The sequence below is a fragment of the Nomascus leucogenys genome, chromosome 8 (genome assembly GCF_006542625.1).
Source record: "Nomascus leucogenys isolate Asia chromosome 8, Asia_NLE_v1, whole genome shotgun sequence".
Lineage (NCBI taxonomy): Eukaryota > Metazoa > Chordata > Mammalia > Primates > Hylobatidae > Nomascus > Nomascus leucogenys.
In genome coordinates, this window is record NC_044388.1 from 93653642 (window position 1) to 93662412 (window position 8771).

An 8771-nucleotide genomic window follows, 5' to 3' on the forward strand; every position below is an offset into this window, starting at 1 on the left:
GAATATATATTTTGTTCAAGTGCATATGACATTTTCACCAAAATAGAGCATATACTGTATTATAAAAGTCCCATTTACAAGACAGCCTCTCATGTCAAGAAATTCTCCCTATCCAACCTTATGTTCCGTATTCTAGATCCAATACTCTCACAATTCTATCCTATGTGTTTTACCAATTCTTGCCAATTATATTCAGGGTCTTGACATTGTTTTGCTGTGTCTAGCTACTCCCTCCAAGAAGAAACCGCTTTCCTAGCTCCAGCTATAATTAGAGCCAAATTTAGTTGCTAGACTGGAGGCAATGAAGGAAGTGAGAAGAATTTGAAGATGACAGGCATAGTCTTGCAAGACATGTAACTCAGGCAAGATCTTTGCTTGCTCTCCTGGAAAAGAGAGACAGCGGGTCTTTCCTAGCAAGAGGCGGACTATTTCACCTAGCCTGGAGGGTTCAGGGAAATCTGCTAGTACAAAATTCTTTGGCTTGAGATTCAGCCAAATGCTTCCATTTTCCTTCTCAGGGCCCTGACTCTGGAAACTTGTCAAGGTTGGACATTTACTCTTCTTTATTGTTCTGCCACCTTTGTAATTAAACCCTCCTCTGATTTGCAATATTGTCTGCCCCGTGGCTAAAGGGCTAAAGCCCTTTGCTGACGTTCTGAAAGTCTTTTGGTTTTGTGATGCATATTGAGTTGATAGTTGGCTGATCCTTGCCTGATATTTTCTTTGCCAAGGCTACCAGTGAAGTTAATAAAAGCCAGTCAATTCATAATCCTTATAGTTATCATCTCCCTACATAGTTCAAGTGTCATAGGTGGTGACCATATAACCTAGTGGTGACCTACCCCGTGTACCTCATTCGAATGCACTTCAAGTAAAATTCTGGGTAATTGTGATGTTCCTGCAAACCATCCCATTCCAATCACCACTAGCAATAGATTCTTATTGCCATCTCATTGGTTACCACTTCAGCTCCAAAATCCCATCCTGAGAGTACAGTTTCTAGGGCCACTTCCAGTAACAATTATCTACCCCTATATTCTCCATAAAAGTGGAACTAGGGACCAAAGCTTGCATCTAGGAAATTTACTTAGAGATCTGAGGAGGTGGGAGTAAGACTGAGGAAAATAAAATAAGAATGGAGAGAGATACAATAAGGGGATAGATTAGAAAGTTGACTATTTCTGTAGATAACTGTATTTGGTCCCCCTGAGAAGCCTGAGAGGCTGTACAGAATACACCTCCAAATTGCCTGCCTGAAGGACAAATGTTTTCAGTGTTACAGCTGATGCATGATAGTGAGAGTTCCATATAGGTACTGGTGTAGGATTCCAAAAATGGGGAATATTTTATTTATAAAATGCCCAGATTATGTAGTCCTTTCAAGTCCAAGTCAGAGACCCAACATAATAAGGGGTCGCTGAATATCTTAAGCTGAAGAATAAAACTATAAAATATGTTTTCTTTTAACTAATAATGCAGAAAATGTCATGCTTCTTATTAGAAGATTTGTGGCCTTTTCTTCAATTCTAGAAAATGTCAGCAATTCTCTTTTCAAGCATTGGTTCTCCATCATTTTTCTGCTGTTTCTTCCAGAAATTAGGTTGAAAATGCTCATTTTATTTTATGTACCTCATAATCACTTTTGTCTCCTCATATTACTACCCTGCTATATTCTGAACAACATCTTCAGATCTATCTTTAGTCCAGTGATGCTCTCTTCAGTTGTATCTAACCTGTGGCGTATGCTGTATTTTGTGCAAAGGGCCTGAAAAAACAAAAAATCAAGCATGTGTTGTAGACTGAAACTCACAGACAAAGAGGTCAGCAGCCTGCAGAGAGGGGCTATTTAGAGTACAGCTGGATGCACTTATGTGACTGTGCTCCAGGAGAAGGTTCTTTCCCTGCCCCTTTTAATATCTTAGCTTGGGATTCCTGCATTATGAGAGTAGTGTAAATTCAGATGCCATTCTTGCAAATGAACATATGTAGGGCAGGATTGATGCCCCTGCCCCCATGAGACTCTTTTTTTTAAATTATTTTGCAATCTGAATCTCTGACCAGAGACAAATTTTGGGGCAACTTTTTAGACTACTGGTTGGAATTTGTTTTAGTCTTCTTTCATGAAACAGAGTTTACTTTTTCAGTCACAGTTTTATACAGCATCTCAATTTCAACTTTTTTTTTGCCTCATGTAAAAAAAGCTGTATTTTTCTCCCCTGAAAAGATAGTAAAGCCATATTCTTAATCACAAAGAATACAAGTTTGGATTAAATATTACTACTGTCATCTTTGGTTTTCCCTATAAAATTTGTCATTGATCTTTGTGTCTGGAATTTAAGAATCTCCTTTTAATTTTAGCTTTTTTTCTTAGGGTGTATATGGTTTTAACTGCCAATAGGACAGAACTAAAAAAATCATACATCAGGGCAAACATTAAATGGGGCACTATGTCAGGTAAGAAAGGATGGATTGGTGGTGGAGGGCAAACCTAAACTCAGCAAGTAGGTAAAAATAGATGATATGGTTTGAATTTGTGTCCCCACCAAATCTCATGTCGAACTGTAATCCCCAGTATTGGAAGAGGGACCTGGTGGGAGGTGATTGGCTTACGGGGGTGGATTTCCCCCTTGCTGTTCTTGTAATAGTGAGTGAGTTTTCAAGAGATGTGGTTGTTTAAAAGTGTGTAGCACCTCCCCCTTTGCTGTCTCCCTCCTGCTCCAGACATGGAAGATGTGCCTCCTTCCTCTTCACCTTTCGCCATGATTGTAAGTTTCCTGAGGCCTCCTCCCCAGCCATGCTTCCTGTACAACCTGCAGAATAATGAGCCAATGAAACCTCTTTTCTTTAGAAGTTACCCAGTCTCAGGTAGTTCTTTATAGCAATGTGAGAATGGACTAAATACAATAGGTAAGAAAAAATGACTCTACCATCTAGTGAAAATATATCATCACCTAGGCTCTGTGCTGAATACATGTTTCACATTCTTGCAATGCCCTGTAAGGTAAGAATCATTATGCGAGTTTTAGAAATGATGAAACTGCCCAAGATCACAAAGCCAGTAGGCAGTAGAGCTGATCTACAAATCCTGTTTTCCATGACTCTAAAGTCAATTTGTATGACACAAAACCACCTTCCACCAGTGATAAGTTAAAAAAAGACCTATGCTAAGGATGACAGAGGAAGGAGAAGGCATCTGTGATGTATTTTGAAGCATAAAGAATTGGTGAGACAGGGAGAAGTCTTATAACTAAAATGACTGATGAAGGAGAGGAAAAGAAGCTAGGAAAAGCAGAGGAAGGAGAAAAATGGTGATAAACATTTTTTCAGAATAAAACCCTTCTCCTAGGTTGTAGTCCCTCCCCAACACCCACTCTTGAGTTGTTTGAGATGTGACTTTCACCCTGTTTGGGACCCAACTTCCTCATCCATACATAATATGAGGGATGATGGAGTCCAGGTCAAAACCAATATCCTTCTCAGACCAGGCTGCCAAATTCCCCATGCCAGGCACCGTGGCCAAAAACACACAGCAGGACCTTGTCGATTCTGTATCAGCAGGAGAAGAAAGGTGGAGAAACCACCTCAGGCCAAACTCGTTAACAGTTGTTTCATTAATCACAGTTTGTGTTTCAAATCTAAAGACAATCTGTCCAATTAACATTAAAGCTCTGGCAGCCACGAAGAGACCTTTAGGAAAAGGCAATTTGACACAATTGCTAATCATGTTCACATTTAGGAAAGTAGCTCCCAAACATAACATTCTCCTGGTGACAGCTGGAGACCTCGTCAAAAGAGGAACACAGGCTTCACGCACCTCCACCATTTAACTCATTTTCTTCATCCAGCATTTTCACCTTGGACACCTGTTATGTCCCAGCTGTCTTAGCAGGATCAGTCTTCCAGAGCATGCTACGGTCACTGAACCCACGGCCCATGTGCCTTCTCAATTTTATCATGGCCTAGTCCAGTTCCTCCATATTACTTTCGTAGTAATGGTTATTTCAATAAATAATATTCGTGATGTGTTGAGACTTGGTTTGAATGTGACTTCAATCAATTATTAACTTAGGCATGTTTTATGCTTTTATTTTCAAGTAATACATGTTCACAGCCAAACTCTTCATACAGTACAAAGGCTTCTACAGTGAAGCCTAAATCTCTCTCTCTTCCTAACTTCTAGATTCTTCATTGAATGCAATCTCAGTTACCAACATCTTGTCTTTTCTTCCAAAGATGCCTATACAAGTGTATAAATGAATGAATAAATGAATAAATAAGCAAAAAAATTTTTCCTGGCACATAAATAGTAATATATATGCACACTATTTTACACCTGGATGAACAATGTATCTTGGAGATTGTTTCATATCAGTACACATAGTGTTTACTACAGTTTTTATAACCTTGGACAAATAAATCGACTTCTCTGAACCTCAATGTCACCATGTGTGAAGTGGCATAATAAAGGAAAAATCAATCCTAACTCTTCTGCGTCTGCTCTGAGTTCATACCTGCTTCCTGGGTACATAGCACTTATGTCACTTTATGGTAATTTTCTGTTACTACTTTCTGCAATGCTGGCTATCAATTATGGATATTTGTGGAGCAAATGATTATCAGTGTAAGGAATACTGTGGTGGTAACTTGAGATCACAGCATCAAGAATAGTACTTGACAGGTAGGAGATATATAATGTGAAATTCCTCTTTCTTTTCTCTGAAATTCCATTGCAGTCACAAGCTAAACTGCACAATAGAGTATTTAACTTTGCTCTGCTTTATTCATCAATATGTATGTATGTATGTGTATGAGTGTGTGTGTGTGTTTGTGTGAGTGTGTGTGTGTGTGTGTGTGATCTCAGCCCTGATCTATTGACAGACCGAAGGCACTGCTTGGAATAAACCCTAGGAAAAATGACAAAGTCACTAAAGCTGCCTTTCCTTAACCCACCATTTTCAGGAATTTGTTGAATGGGAAAAGCACCAGGCTTAGGAGCTTTGGTTGAGGGTCCCAGTTGTGCCAATTACTTTGAGCAATTTTATGACTTCTTTCAGGCTTTTGTCACTCATCTGCATAATAGGAGTAAGTGATTGTTCCCGGGTAAGATTATTGTGAGGCCTAAATCAGATGATGCATATGAGAGCACTTTAGACTTTGAGTGGTTTTAACAGGGAGAACATTATTGAGGGGATCCTGCATTTGATCTTGATATAATCAACCCTCTACATTGACACTCTTGCCTGGCTGCTTTCCCAACTTCTAACGTATTCCAACAACAGGTTCCACGTAGCAGAAGGTTTCAGGCAGACAGTAAAAATAGAAACAGGCAGAACTATAATGTGGCTTTTGTGATCTGCCCATTCATAACAATACCAATCCCATTGTTAGGGATACGGTGAGCAGGAGACCCATGGGGCAGAAGCAAGCAAGTGTCACAGTCTCAGTACCCTAGAAAAAGTGACTGAGGTCATGGTGGATCCTCATTCCTCGAGTCAGTACTGTTCGAAGTACTGAAAGAGGAGAGAAGAGAGGCCACGGTGCCAGGAATATTTTTCACTGGTGGGTGATGATAACCTATTTTACAAGTGGTGGTTTATTTCAGTGAGTAGTGGGGTCTTGGGGAGGAGGGGAAACTGTGCAACTTTGAGACTGCCTGGGTATCCATGGCTTACCCAAAACACCTTAAATACTGAGTCTGAAGCTAATGATTTATTTTCTTTCTTGGACAGAATGGGTTCAGGCAGTGCAGTAGAGTATGGGGAGGTTAGGGAAGCGTGGGGGATTGGGGGTTGGGTGTGGGGTGGTCTTTTGGCAGGATCACACATGAATAAGTGAGGAGAGATCAACAAGGAAGCCCCAAGCATTACTGTTAGTGTTCCCAGAGTCTGGTTTCCTTAGAGGGTTGGACATCCCATTGCTTACTGGTAATTACCAGCTGCAGTCAGCTAGCTACACAGCAGGCTGAGATGGCAGGTGATGGTGCCTCCCTCACTCACTCCCCTCTCCTCCCACCAGCTGACTCTCCTTGGGTGCCCTTGTCATTTTTTCTGCAGGTTTCTGCTGGCCATGCTACAGCATCAGACACAATTGGGGTATCCTGTTTATTCTTTTCTCTTTTCCCCATGGAGTCTTTGAAAGACAACTAGGGAAAGGGAGTGACAGGAAATGAAGGGTCATCAGATAGCAGGGGAGGAGATGACCTTTGAAACAATCTTTTCTGGGTGACACCTAAGTAGTCTAAGCCTGCAATTTCCTCTATGAATGTTCAGTCTCTTCGCATAAGTCCCCTAATGGCAGTGTGGGCGATGGATAGAGACAGGGCAGTTGAAGCTTAGAATATATGCCAAGGAGATATTAAAAACCATGTAACTACCTGGGATTAAAAAAAAAAAACAGGCAAGAAAGCAGACGTCTGTTAAAATTCTGGAATATGTTTTCTGTTTATTTCTCTATTGTTCTGCATACTATTCTACTTATTATTTTCTATTTTTTTTTTTATTTTTATTTGTTTAGATGGAGTCTCTCTCTATCACCCAGGCTGGAGTGCAGTAGTGTGATCGTGGCTCACCGCAACCTCAGCCTCCCTGGTTCAAATGATCCTCCTGCCTCAACCTCCCAAGTAGCTGGGACTACAGACACTCACCACCACGCCTGGATATTTTTTCTATTTTTGGTAAAGACGGGGTTTCACCATATTGCCAAGGCTGGTCTCTAACTCCAGACCTCAAGTGATCCACCCGTCTCAGCCTCCCAAAGTGCTGGGATTACAGTCATGAGGCACCGCTTGGCCTATTCTACTTACTCTTCACAATGCCTTCAATCTCTCTCCACTTCCTCTCTAATCCCAAAGTCACCATCCTAGCCTCAATCCTAATTATCTTTCTTCTTGAAAATTACAGTAATAGGCTCCTTGCCCCCAGCCTCTGCCCCTTCCAGTCTCCTTGCAGATGTCATCAGATTGGACTTTATAAATATCACTTTGCACATGTCATTTTCTTGCTTAAAAACTTCAATGACTCCCTCTTGTCTGCAAAGTAAAGGCTAAAAATCTTATTCTGAGAAACCAATGCTGTCAAAACCTTAGATACTCTGTGTCTACTGTCAAGGCTGAGAACAGACCTTATTTATCTTTCTGTCTGCAAACTAATGTAAGCCTCATGAGGAAAAGAAGGATTTATTCTTCAGCATTTACCCATAATTAGCATTGAAGCCCAACCCTCCCCTGCCTCCTCAGGCAGAAGCTTAAACTGTACATTCCATCTTTGGGAAAAGGTGCTTTGGTGGAGTTGCTCCAAAAACCCCTCCCAGTCACTACTGTGCCCTGCCCCTTGGGGCTGAGATAATGCTGCAACTATCTCCTAGGGAAATGGTGCCTTGGCAGTTGCTTCGAAATCTCTCCCGGTTGCTACTGTGCCCTGACCAACAGGACTCAGACTGAAACTTCACATGGCCTCCCGGGAAAACAGTGCTTTAGTAGAGCTGCTCCATATACCCTTCCCAGTTGCTGCTCTACCATGTCCCCAGTGCTGGAACAGAAGCAATGCTAGGCATCTAGGGGAAACAATGCCTTGGCCACCCATTCAGAGTAGTCACACCCCTCTGTGCTTGAGTTGAAGGGGTACTACCCTGTCTTCTGAGAAAACAGTCCCTTGTGCTCCCTGGTGTCTAAATTGAAGCAGCATCGTGTGTTTCAGGAAATGATGCCTTGGCTGCCAGAAATACACGATGCTACTTCAATTTAGACATCCAAGTTGGACGTAAGTTGCCTACAGAGCCAGGATCTGTGACTCTGAGGCACCCTCTAGCAACTTGAGTCCAAGGGTTGGGTAGCTATTATTTTATCCCCCTGGGGAACAGAGCATAACGCTGGCCTGCCTCCATGGAAGAGAATGTGCTCTAGAGGTTTGGGCCTGGGGAACAGGGTGTGGCTGTGATTCTGGAACCTGAACCAATAGGGCTCAGTGATATTTCTGGTCCCAGGGAATGAGACACTGTGTAGTAGTGACTGTATATCCTGAGATGTTAGGGCTTGGCAGTATCTCAGAATCTACGAGGTCACATACGTGGCAGTAAGAATCCCAGAATGGTGTAACACAGCTGTCATTTGGAACCTGTAGGGTCAGGGAACAGAATAGTGATGATTTCACTCCCCAGGAAGAGGGGTGTCTCAGCAACTCAAACTCTAAGGGGCTAGTCCAGCTCCAGGAAAGTGAAGTACTAGAGTTGTTTATACTGTAGTGTGGGGTGTCTCAGCTCAGCCACTGCCTTATTTCCCTGGGACATAGGGTACTTCATCAGCTCAGCCCTAGGATGCACAGTTCCCAGCTAAGCTAAGACACCACTTCCTCAGTGGGTGATGTGTCATTTCAGCTCAGGCCTAGATGGAAAGGTATTCCATGTTCATGAATTGGAAGAATTAATATTATGAAAATAACCATACTACCAAAAGCAATCTACATATTCATTGCAATTCCCATAAAAATACCAAATACATTTTTCACAGAAATAAAGAAAAATCCTAAATTTTTTAATGGAATCACAAAGAAACCCTCAGTAGCCAAAGTAATTATGAGCAAAAAGAACAAGGCCAGAAGCATCATACTACCAGACTTCGAAATATACTGCAAAGCTATAGTAACCAAAGCAGCACTATTCTGGCATTAAAAACAAATATGTGTAGCCAGGTGTGGTGGCTCACCCCTGCAATCCCAGCACTTTGGGAGGCCAAGGCAGGAGGATCACGAGGTCAGGAGTTCCAGACCATCCTGGCC